The 12,305-nt window shown below is 56.5% G+C and overlaps 1 long non-coding RNA gene across 2 annotated transcripts; it reads right to left on the bottom strand.

Annotated features, from left to right (window-relative positions):
- Positions 1-10: 10 nt before the first annotated feature.
- On the bottom strand, positions 11-11,890 carry LOC116661146. 2 transcript variants are annotated; one of them, XR_004316916.1, is made up of 7 exons: positions 9,819-11,890; positions 8,078-9,692; positions 5,551-7,956; positions 5,309-5,450; positions 3,252-3,471; positions 1,314-2,333; positions 11-1,216 (listed from the first exon to the last, which is right to left on the bottom strand). It is a non-coding gene; the product is annotated as an uncharacterized LOC116661146 (long non-coding RNA). The 2 variants fall into 2 exon arrangements; XR_004316915.1 differs by having other exon boundaries at positions 5,309-7,956.
- Positions 11,891-12,305: the final 415 nt, after the last annotated feature.

Consider the following 12,305-nt stretch of genomic DNA (forward strand, 5'->3'; position numbering starts at 1 on the left):
TGATGGGGCTAGGCCTTAAAAAAATACTAGTTAGCAAATGACATGCAAGCAGTCCATAAAACAGCATGGAAATTAGCACCAGATTTCTAAGGACCTCTGAGTGGAGCACCTAGAGAGACCGTCTCTGCGAAGCTCGCACGCTGCGGGTGATGGTCCGGAACCCCGGAGAGGGGAAGCGACTTGCTCTCATAGGAACAACTAACGTCGGGGGGAGGGTACAGCTCAGCGGTACAGCGGACGCTGAGCGTGCACAAGGCCCTGGGTTCAGTCCCCAGTACCTCCAGTAAAAAAATAATAAGTAAATAAACCTAATCATCTCTCCAACCCCAAAAAATAAATAAATAAAAATGCTTTTTAAAAAAGAAACAGCCAACAGCTTGGGCTCCGGAACGTCCGCCTCGGTCTCGGCTCCAGGTGAACCGACTCGTTTAATCCTCCCACAGAGGGCGCGAGGGCCAGGTTCCCCCTCGCGTGGGGATGCTGCTGCCTGTGAAACCGCGGCCTGGAGGGGCTGAGGAACCCGCCGGCTCGCCCAGCGGTGAGGGGCAGAGCTGGCATTCCAACCCAGGCCGTCACTGTCACTGGCTTTGTCGCCAGGTCCGAGAGCCAGCGCGCGTCAGCAGCAGAGCCAGCAGAGCCAGGGCCCGCGCCCCGCCCCGCTGTTCTGCGCACCGCCGCGCTCTCCCGGCCCCGCGGGCCCGCTGCCGGGGGCGGGGGCGGGGGGGGAGGCCGCTCCCGCTCCTCCGGGGCCGGCGCCGTCGGTGCCTCCTCGGACCGCCCCAGATCAACCGCCCTGCCGCCCGGCGCAGCCCCGGCCCGTCCAGCGCCCCTTGCGCAGATTCGCTCACAGACAGGTTGCCGCCACCTACCCGCCACGTCTGCGTCTTCTCTGAGACACAAAGGCCGCGTCTCCTGCCAGCAGCGCCACGGCCCCGGCCCGGCTCCCGTGAGGCGCAGCAGACACTGGATGAATAAACAGCTGAGCAAGGGGGGCTACGTCCCCAGGCCCGAAGCGGAGAGGTCGGGAGCCCCGTGCCACGTGCTGAGGGCGCGCTAGGCTGCCTGCCACCGAGATGCCCCCCAGACATCAAACCAGCCAGACGCTGCCTCGCTGGGGACCCCCTGAACCTCCCCGCCGCCCGCGTCACCGGCGAGATTCGCGCCTCCGGGTTTAATACCTCATCTCCAGGGATCTCTTCTTAAACTATGGGCACTTCTGAAAAGGAGAACGTAGTATGTCAGTGACTTACCAGCCACAAACACTCCTGAAAATACTAAAATAATACATATACAATATTTCACACACAACAGACCCAAACTAAGACACGGGCAGCGCGGAGGCGGTCCTGGGTGCTCGCCCACCAGAGCGCCGGCCGGTCTCCGCATGGCGCTCACCGCCAAGCATGCCATGCTCTCCTTCTTCCTGGCGCCTGTGGGGACTGCACTCCCGGACGCTTTGCGGTGGGTGGGAGGCACCGTGTGACTGGTCCCAGCCCATCAGATGTGAGTGAGCCTGTTGTCCATTTGAACTGCCAACGAGAGACCCTCGGGAGCTCGCATTTCCTTCGGGCTCAGCCTGAGTCCTGCGTGGCTGTGATGAGCAGAGACCCCGTGTCCCCCATCTCTGCCCAGGACTCTTCTGAGGAGGCTGCAGATACAGAACAGGCTCCGAGCTACTGAGCAAGCTGCCCAGGATCACACAGCAGGTGAGAGAGCCGAGAACGGGGCTCAGGTGTGTCTGACGCTGGAACACACAGCTTCCACCTGCTTCGACTCCCTTCCAAGCCTCTATAAAATACATAAGGAATAGGAAGGTGGGAGTACCAGCTGCTTCCTGGGAAACAGACGCTCTGTAAGGGCACCTTGGCCCTGGGGAGTCGGGAGGGCACTGGGACCCCAGGGTCCCAGCAATAGAAAGGGGACCCTCTACTGGCAACGTCCTCCCCACTATGTTTCCGCGTGTGGGACGGTCAGAACCCGTGGTCTTTACTTTGATTCTTTCCCTTGCAGACTCGTCAACGCGCAGGTGAACAGATGTGCGGCGAGGTCCCACCAGGCTCCGTGCTGAAGGCACCCGAGCGGCCAGCACTCCGGCCTCTGCTTTCAGGGACCGACAGGCTGTCCAGCTGATCCCACTCCTGTTCTTCACAAGGAAGCGGTCGCCGCTGCAGAGGAGAATCGGCCAGCTGTCTGCTCTGCGTGTTCTCGAAGGTCACATCTCAGCTCCGCCACGGACGCTTTGGCACAACTTTTGAAACTTCCGTGTGGTCCCTCATCTGCCCGAAGCTTTGCTTGTTCTTGTGGTTTGACTGGTGCAGAGAAGGGGAAAGCATCTGAAAGTACAACAGGGAGATGGGTTTCTGTAAATGTGACATTGTGCATTGGGACTAAAGAGAGCCTCTGTTTCAACTCTTCTGTTCAGTCCGTAAAGAGAGAGATCATAAATGCGTTTCTGCCGACACTGAGGTTCAACCAGAGGAAGGAGCGGGGAAACAGACCCCGAAAGGGAGACACATTTTTACAAATCCTGTGACACACAGAATTCCTGCGGCCTGATGGCTTTTGGAAATCAACTCCAGGCTGGGTGTAGCTGCCTTCTCAGCACACGACGTTAGCTAATACGGGTGAAGCACTTGAAACGCTTCTGAACGAAGCAAAGTGTTGTCACCATCATTATTGTACTATTATTGTCGTCACGTTGGAGGACCCCCTTGGGGGGTCTGAGTGGGCTTGCTCGGGGCCCTTGGGGCTGCTGCTTGGACCCGGGAACAGAGTCCTCCGGATCAGAAGGGCTCCTTGCGGCATCTCCAGAAGCATTGCAGGGACGGTACTGGCACAGGAGGAGGAGAGCGAGCGGAGAGAGGGAACAGGCGGCAACAGCGTTTCAAGTCCCTCTTCTGCTCGAGGCCTTCGCTGAAGCGTTGCGTTTGTTTGGAAGAGCAAATGAGGTGTAATGTGTTACTGAAGCAGACCTCGAAGCTCTCACTATAAATAGCCTAAAGTAAGCACACTTCTTGTAGCCCAGGAAAAGAAAGGGGGCCTTTAAACGAAGAACCCCGACTGCTTAGAACAGATGCTTATTATAAAAATGGGAGGGCCCGAGGCATCCCCAACCTGGCTTCTCTGTTCCCCTCCCCAGGGACGACGCTGGGCCTGCCTGGGCCGTCCCGGCCGCGGCGGTGAGGGTCCTGCACGGGGGGACAGTTGCCCACCAGCCCTGCCCTCCCTCCACGCTGCACCGCCCACCTTACCTTTGGCAGAGGAGTCAGGCTGCTTTTAACAAGCCTGCAGGACGTGGCCCCTGAGCCTGGAACGCAGGTGCTCGTTCCCCTGCGTCGTCAAAGCGCTTTCCCGCGACACAGCCGCTCGAGGAATGAGCTTCAGGGGGATCATCTGTTTACCGTAAACCGTGTCTCTCTCTGCTAGAGTCCAAACTGCTCCGAGGCAGGCCTTTTACTCACGTTTGAGCACCTGGTATCCAAGAAAGCGAATGTTTGCCTTGAGAAAGCCGTATTTTATTCACCACTAAACAGCAAATTTCCTCGAAATAGCCCCACCTGGACCAAACTACACGGAGGCGACAGAAAATTCTGAAGGGTCTGCAGCACAAAAGGACAGAACAGGAGCCTCGTGTGCACAGCTTTTCACCCCCTAAAAACATGGCGCCGATGGTTCCCACCATCAAAAGTCTGGAAGACAGCCGGGCGGCCACGGGGCACAGGAAAGGATGCTCAGTGTCGCTGATTATCAGAGATGCAAATCAAAACTCCAGCGAAGCGTCACCTCACACTGGTCAGAATGGCCATCAATAAAAAGCCCACAAATGACAGATGTGGGAGAGGGTGAGGAGAAAGGGGACCCTCCTACACTGCTGGTGGGAGTGGAGTTTGGTGCAGCCATTACGGAGAACAGTATGAGATTTTTAATGAGATTCCTTAGAAACCTAAAAACAGACTTACCATATGACCCAGCAATCCTACTCCTGGGCATATATCCAGAGAAAACTCTAATTTGAAAAGATGCACGCACCCCGGTGTTCACAGCAGCATTATTTCCAATAGCAACCAAAATGGAATGCAAGCAACCAAAATGTCCAGTAACAGATGACTGGATAATGAAGATGTGGTATATTTATATCATGGACTACTACTCAGCTATAAAAAGAATGAAATAATGCCATTTGCAGCATCACAGATGGACCTAGAGGTTATCATATTAAATGAAGTAAGTCAGACAGAGAAAGACAAGTATCACGTGATACCACTGATATGTGGAATCTAAAAAAAAAGATACAAATGAACTTATTTACAAAACAGAAACTGACTCACAGACAATAGAAAACAAATGTACGGTTACCAAAGGAGAAGGAGGGAAGGGATCATTTGGGAGTTTGGAAATAGCAGATACAAACTACTATATACAAAATAGATTAACAAGGTCCTACTGTGTAGCACAGGGAAGTATATTCAATACCTTGTAATAACCTATAATGGAAAAGAATGTGAAAAAGAATATAAATATGTGTACACTTGAATCACTGTGCTGTACACCAGAAACTAACACAATATTATTCATCAATGGTATTCAGTTAAAAAGAAAACTATTCCTTTGGGTTCATATGGGTTTCTCCTCCTTCCTGGGACCTGCCCAGATCATGGTGGGATGTCCTGTTTTGTCATGTGTCCCCGTGACTGGCTGAAGAACTCAGAACGATCATCCCAGCCCTAAGGTCTGGCTGAAACAACCCAGAAAGCCTGGCGACACAGCCAGGGCCGTGCTTCCCGGTGATACATATCGCAGTTAGAAGGAGTAAAATGTTCTCTGAGCCCTTCTCTTCTTAAGTGGCTTGGTCCCCAAGGAACGCACGATTGTACGTCTGCATCCGGGGTTGGGGGAGGCCAGGGTCCCATCGTCTCATGAAGACTAAGTCAGTAAGTGCTGTTACCAAGGCGGGCAAAGGCCAGTGGCCTGCATCTGTGTCCGTCATGGGGAGATGTGGGGACCCCCTAAGCTTGGGTGAAGGTGGTCCTTTCTGAGACTCAGAAGGCGGGGGTGGGGGCTCCACAGAGAGAGACTGCTCAGGGCCTCCAGAAGGCTGAGTGATGGAAACGTCTGGGAAATGACGTCATGTCGCCCAGGAGGGAGGTTCACAGACCAGAGGGAACAAGGGCTTTGTTGGTGGCTACACGGAGCTGAAGGGTCAGAGCTCAGAGAGTCCAGAGAGTAAACAGTGAGACCCTCACTTAAAAAACCAAGACGTTAGGACAACCCTGTGCAGACGGGAGGAGCGACCCCAGGAAGTACTTACAGACTTAACTCTGACATGAAGTTGCATCATCAGAGGCCCAGTTTGTTTTGAATGTTCTGCCTTTGGGGTCTCTTCAGTTGATCATCCAAGAACATCTTATGAAAAACCCTGAACCTCGACTTCAGGTGAACACGAAACACAGCTGAGTGTGGAAAAGGACACCTGTGCACAGTCGGAGTGAGGAACAGAGACCACCCAGTAAACCCTTAGCAGGAGCGCGCGTGAGAGAAGGCGGGACACACCTCGTGCCCATGCGCCCCGCGCTGAGCCAGGTGAGGAGGACCCCCGACCCGCGCGGCGAGTGGCTGCCCCCGATGGCGCCAGGCAGACGGGTTTCCTCCTGGTGGACCTGGTGGTGTGTCGGGTTCCCTGTGATGTTTTACTGTGAAGACAGGACGAGCTCTGGGGTCACACAGACCTTGGGCGTTGAGCCCCCTGGGCCTGGGGTCAACCACGGAGCCTACGAGTGGAACGAGGTGACTTTGCAGCTCACAGACGCAGCCTACAGGCACAGGGCAATGGCGCGGGTCAGGTGTCCAGCACGGAGCACACCCACAGGGGGCACCAGGCCCATCCCCTTCCTCCTCTGAGGACGGGAGGGACTCACGGAGGCACTGACCACCCGCTGACCTCTGGGCCCACTCAGGCCACGGCCCTCCCGCCTGCGTGACCTCTCAGCCTCTCCGGTCCCTCCGACCCTGGCCTTGCCCCCCATCCGTCCGCCCCTCGCAGCCGGAGCGCTTGCACGAGGGCTCAGCGCTCACCTCAGAGCCCCAGTGGGACCCCTCCCCACACCCAAATCCTCAGCAGGGCCTTACAGGGCCTCCCGTGAACTGGTCCTGCTCCCCTCCTGTGTTCTCCTCCGGAAACACGCCGCTGTCAGCCCCTGGGGCCGCGCGCAGCCACCCCGCCGGCCCCCAGCACACGCAGGGCGGACCCACCCCCAAAGCAAATGCCTCAGCACAGATCGTCCCCTCCGCCAAGACGGCCCCCAGGCCTGCACCCCCAGCGCCCGCCTTCTGCTAGGAGAGCCCCTGCCCGCCTTTGGGCTCACCTCAGATGTCGCTCCCGGGTCTGCCTGCCCCCTGTATGCCCACCTGGTACCGCATCCACACCCGCTTCCTACCTTCTTAAGTGGCTTGGTCCCCAAGGAACGCACGATTGTACGTCTGCAAGACCTGCGTCTCCCCTCCTGCAGACCCAGCGCTGAGCCCCCGAGGGAGCGCAGGTCCGGGCCACCGCTGTACCCCCAGCCCGGAGATCACCTTGGGTTGAAATATTATAAAATCGGAGTGAAATTATTGAAAGGAGGCTGTGATCATCGACCCAGGGCTCTTAACTAACCTACAGGCCTTATTTGAACGTCACCAGCTTCCCACTGTGCGAGTGTGATTTGTGATACTAAATATATACTCAGTCTTGGTCCCCATTCCCAGCTCAGCGCTCCTAAAGCCTTGGGATTTTCTGTTATGACGACAATAGAAAGTATCTTTCGTTAGGTTAATGAGGTGACTTTTCAAAAGCCCCTAGGTCACCTAAGAAAGGGGACTGGTGGCCAGGGGACCGACTTGTGATCCGATTCGAGGGTGGTCACTTTCATTCCACCCCCACCCGTAACTCCCGGGACGGGGAGGGGTTGGGCCAGGGGTTTAATCAGCCATGCCCAGGTAACGAAGCCTTCACAGAAACCCAGAAGGCCGGGGCTAGGAGGGCCTCTGTGTTGGTGACCACGTGGAGACCTAGGGGCGGCGGGGGCTCAGGGCGCACCAGAGATGCTTGCCCTTTCCCCGTATCTTACCTGATGCGTCTCTCCCACCTGACTGTTCCCGAGTTACGTGACAACCTTCTATGCTAACTCAGCAAACACAAGTCAGTGCTTCTCTGAGTTCTGAGAGCCGCTCTAGCAAATTAATGGGACCTGAGGAGGGGGTCCTGGCAGCCTTCAGTCTAGAGCCTGTAGGGCTGAGGCACAGGGGACAACCCGGATTTGCAAGTGGCATCTGAAGGGGGTGGGGGGCAGTCCTGTAGGGCTTAACTGTGGGATCTGGCGCTGTCCCCAAGCAGGCAGTGTCAGAATGGAAGTAATCACTGGGTGGTGCGAGAAACACATACACACAGCAGAGTTGGCTCAGGATCAGACCCAGAATCCCATCCAAGACCCCACGTCGCATTCAGCCGAAACGTCTCGTTAGTCCCCACCCAGCTGTGAGATAACTCCTCAGTCTTTGTCCTTCACCACGTAGGTGCTTTTGAAGAGTTCTGGTTAGTATTTATAGACTGTTCCTCAGCTGGGTCTGCCCGGTGTTTTCTCAAGGTCAGATGGAGGTTGTGCATTTTGAGCGAGAATGCGACAGTCTCGCCGTGTCCTCAGTGCGTCCTCCGGGGCGGGGCATGGTGCTCACTGACTTGTCGCTGAGATGCCTCCTGCGGTCGCTGGACGGGGAGGTGTCTGCAGGTTTCTCCACCACGCAGGTACTGTTTCCCCCTTTTAATTAGTCAAGATCGTGTGAGGAGAGGCTTTAAGATCAGTAAGTAGTTCTGAATACATCAATGGATGTGGGAACAAAGGGCTGAATCGGAAGAAAAGGCGATGAAAAGAGTTGTCAGTGTGAATTCCGCACCCGCCGTCCAGGCACGCAGTGTGGAGGCTGAAACAGGGAAAGTCAGACGGTAACTGAACAAGTGAAAAGCCCCCCCCGAAAGAGGCTGAGAAGAGAGCAGCCCTGCCGCCCGTCCGTGTGCCCAGCCACGCCTGTCACCCGCCCTTACCTCGCGCCCCATCCTTCTACTTCACGAGAGATCACAGTGCGTTCCAAGACTGACAGGTGCATCCAGTTTCCACCTCGTGCTGCAGCTCGGTCCCTGTGGCAGGTGCAACTCCACTCTGTGAACAAACTAGATTCCATTCCGAGAGGCGAGCGAACACATTCGGGTCTCCTGGGGGAGGGTGAAAAGACGGAAGATGCCCACATCCAAGAGGGCAGCACTGGGGAACGAGCGGAGTCCTTGCCCCTGTCAGCTGGGGACAGCCCTCGCAGACTGGGTGACCTCGGCAGTGTCAGTCACTCCTCACACTCCCAGGGGCTGGACGTCCAGGACCAGGTGCTGCCAGGTCTGGCTCCTGGCGAGGGCGCCCTTCTGGGCTTGCAGACAGCCACCTTCTAACGTGTCCTCCCACGGCAGAGACAGAGAGAGCCCTGTCGCCTCTTCTTACAAGGACACTAATCCTACTGGATCATGTCCCCACCCTTATGACCTCGTTTGACCCTGATTGCTTCTGTGATAAGCCCACCCCCAAATACAGTCACATGGGGGGTGCTCAGGGCTTCAACATGCGAACTGGGGGCCCTCAGTCCACGGGGCCCCAGGCTGCACAGGGCAGCGCGTGTGCCGCAGGGCTCTAGGTGGGACGCCCTTACCGCCTCGGCTCCTGCCAGCGCCTCACCCCGTGCAGCAGGCGTCAGCACCCCAGACCTAGACAGAGGCTCAGGGAATTCCCTGTGCGGCGTTGGCCTCTCGCCGCCTTCCAGATGGCAGGGAAGGCGAAGGCTCCCCTAGGAAGGAGCCACACAGGGGAGGCTTCTCTGGAACAGCCCTGGGTGGAGTGCTCTCCGAGCTCTCCGCTGCTCAGGCCAGCCCAGATGAGCTTGAGAGACGCTCCCAGCGGCTTGGACACATGTCCCTCGGGTTGGGGAAGAGTGTGGAACTGGCTTCTGACTCACATCTGGAAGAAAGTCTGAAGGAAGGGAGCCGTCCTGGCTTGGGGTGGGGGAGGGCTGTGTTGGCAGATGGAAGAGAAAACTGAGTTGGGGTGAATCGTACCAAAGGTGGGACAAAAAGACAGGGTTCCCCAGGTCCAAACACAGACCCCAAGGGAGATCCCCGGCTTGATGCCTCATTTCCATGGCTTGGAAGCCCCTCTATCTGAGGGGGCCCCTGAAGTGGGGGCGGTGCATGGTGGGCGACGTCAGCTGAAGAGGACCGAGGTGAACGCCAGCCGTGTGCTGGGAGGACGGCGACACCCACACCAGAAAACCGCAGGTGGCTGTCCCCAGTGGGAGGGGCTCCAAGGAACCCAGGGAAGCCCCTTGGGAGGAAGAGGCAGCCCTGGGGTCTCAGCACAGAGGGCGCTTGCGCCCAGTCGCATCTGTACCGGCAAGCAGGGAGACCTTCTCCTCCACCGCCTCGCTCCCCGAAGGGGCCGACACGACCTGTAGAGTGAGGAAGACACGGAGGCCACCAGGGAGACGCAGGAGAGACGCAGGTCTCTGCAGGGTTCCCGGCCCCGCCAGGCCTGGCAGTGAGCAGATGCGAGCTTGGACTTTGACCGAAGACAGCACTGAACTTCTGAATATCTGAAAATGACCTGAACATTCTATGGGATCTGCAGGGAGGAAGACAGAGAAAGAATTTAACACAAAGTGGAGGAGACACGTCCCGTTCTGTCTGCAGTCCACCTCGTAAAGTCATTCAGAAACGAAACAGGACAGTTACATACAGGTGTGCTCACCTGGACAGCTATGCAGGCCCACGTGTGGCTCGATGCCCTGCTGTCATCACCTCGAAATTCTTAATAACTTTCAGTAAGTTTTCATCTTCCACTGGGCCCTGCAACTCATGCGGACAGTCTTGGTTACACACACACACACACACACACACACACACACAGAGCAGGGGCTTAGCCATGTTCTGTGTAATGCCAAGGGGTACGGCAGGGCCAGTCAGTGGGAGGTAGTAAGAAACAGCTTTTAGCTCCATTATTAGGAAAAGGTTTTAAATCTCGTGGCTGTCCACACTGGCGTAGGCCGTGTGCACAGGCAGAACTTCCGATCAGCAGGCTCCTCCCAGCAGAGGAGGGTCAGCGGCTTGGCGGGGATATCAGACATACAACGAAACCTTTGGACACTGTGGCCCCTGAATCCCCTCCAACCCCGGGGCTGTCTAACGCTCTGATTAGCGAATCTCCTTCGAGATGTCTGCTTTACCAAGCTCACCAGGAAATGAACTCGTCAGTGCGGAGACCAGGTAAGAATGCTTCCGAGTCCGGCCGATCACCCCTACATGGCTGGGAGTCTCACTAACCAGCTCCTTGGGTTTCCGTCCAAACCATGAGCTGTTGTTTCCCTTTCTGAGAACATTATTGCCATTACTCACAGTATTTTTGATCATCATAAGCTGGATCTTATTCTGGCTGGCACACTGGGACTTCCAGCTTCTAAGAAAAAGGCCTAAGAAGTCTCACAAAGTGTCTTGGGCTTCAAGCCACTCTCATTAATCATCATTTTGACAATAAAGTATAAGCAGACCTGACAAATATTGACTCAATTTTATATGAAAAATCTATGTTTGTGTTTGGATTATTGTCACCATCATCACCATTATTTGTGGGGGGAAAATGGTTCCTGGAGAAGAGAAGAAAGTCCATTGGCTTCTGCGATCTTCCACAGACGACCTCTCAGACTCCACCTTGACGGTGCTGAAGCCACAACGTGAAGATGGACTTTAGGCCGCAAAGACCCGCCCGAGGACGGTCCTTGTAGAGGGTCGGGCGGACTCGGTCACGCTCAGTAAATTCGCCTCCCTCCAGACTCGCTGCTCCTACGTATTGGAAAACTTTGAGCTCCCTTCATACCGTGTTTTGGCCTTGACCTTTCTGGCGTTTAGCCTCCCTACAATGGCGTCTATGTATCTCCACACCCCCAGCGCAGCCCACTAATTAGAGCCATCAGTTAAGCTGTCAGGAAGAAATCTGGGCTCAATCACGCCTTTATCAGACTCAGGCTGCCAAGGGGTCAAGATGAGCGTCAAGTCTGACCTGCCTGAAGCCCCTGTCCCGTGCCGGTCCCCACACTCACTGGGGCTTTTGTGACGGGCCAGCCAGACAGCCACCTGGGTGCCCCGGCTGAGTCCCCTCCGGGGCGCTGCCCAGACAGGGCGGACCCAGGGGAAAAAATAGCGCTGACTCAGGGCAGGCCTCCTCCCTGGCTTTACCGTTGGGGAATTCTGTGCACGGGAGTCACCCGCAATTGTCAGAGTCCTGACTTGGAATGGAGACTCCACTGAACAGGCAGGAGTCGGGTGTCGGGGGAAAAAAAATTCTTGTTTGGACTCAGGGGCCACGGAGTTATAGATGCCATCGCTGACAAGGAACTGGGGGCACCGTGTCACCTTTTACGTCACAGCTCAGGGCAGGTGTGGCCGGGGACTTGGGTCTGACTTTCTTTGCCGAGTCTGGTTTTCTTGGGTTTCAGGTGAGTAGTATTTTTAAGTGAGCTCCACACGATGGAAAGAAACAGATCTCACTCGTGGCCCATGTCCCTCTCCAGCTGTTTCGTGCAAGTGTGTTTTCTCTCTCACACGAGGTCTCAGAACGTCCGCAGGGCGTTTCTCGTCTCCAGTCCCCGCAGGACAGAGTGCCAGCGAGGACAGTGTGCTCAGGTGTCTGCGGGGAGTTCCCTCGTGGCCTTGACTCGTCTTCCGGTGCGAGTGTGTTTCTGGGGGTCTGCCTCCCTCCCTAGATGACAGCAAGCACTCAGTGCGAGTTAAGATGGAACCGTATTTTATTCTCGGCCCCCCGCCCCACTTACAGGCCACGAGCCCTGAGCTCCAGGGACGCACAGACCGCTCACCAGGGGACGATGAGACGCAGGTGCACTCACGGCTCACACGGGTTCTTCCCAGGGCACCAGGTGCGCTGCCTGTGATCGCACATGAACGGACACGTGTCGAAGGACACAAGGAGATGAGACCTCAGGACAGACCCTTAACTGGTAACAGGACCGCTGACGTCATCAGCGAGAACACCTGGAGCGCGCCGCGCCGTTCGCGTCCGCAGGCCGCCGCTGCTCACGGCTCCTCGCGCGCCCGTCGGGAGACCCACACAGACAGCAGGTCCCCACCCCGGCTGCCCAGTCCTCCTCGCGCCAGCGCAGCTCTGCCACGCACGCCGCCCTGCGCCTGGTGGCCTTCACTCAGTAGCGTCACTTTGGGGTCTCCC

The sequence above is a fragment of the Camelus ferus genome, chromosome 33 (assembly GCF_009834535.1).
Source record: "Camelus ferus isolate YT-003-E chromosome 33, BCGSAC_Cfer_1.0, whole genome shotgun sequence".
Classification (NCBI taxonomy): domain Eukaryota; kingdom Metazoa; phylum Chordata; class Mammalia; order Artiodactyla; family Camelidae; genus Camelus; species Camelus ferus.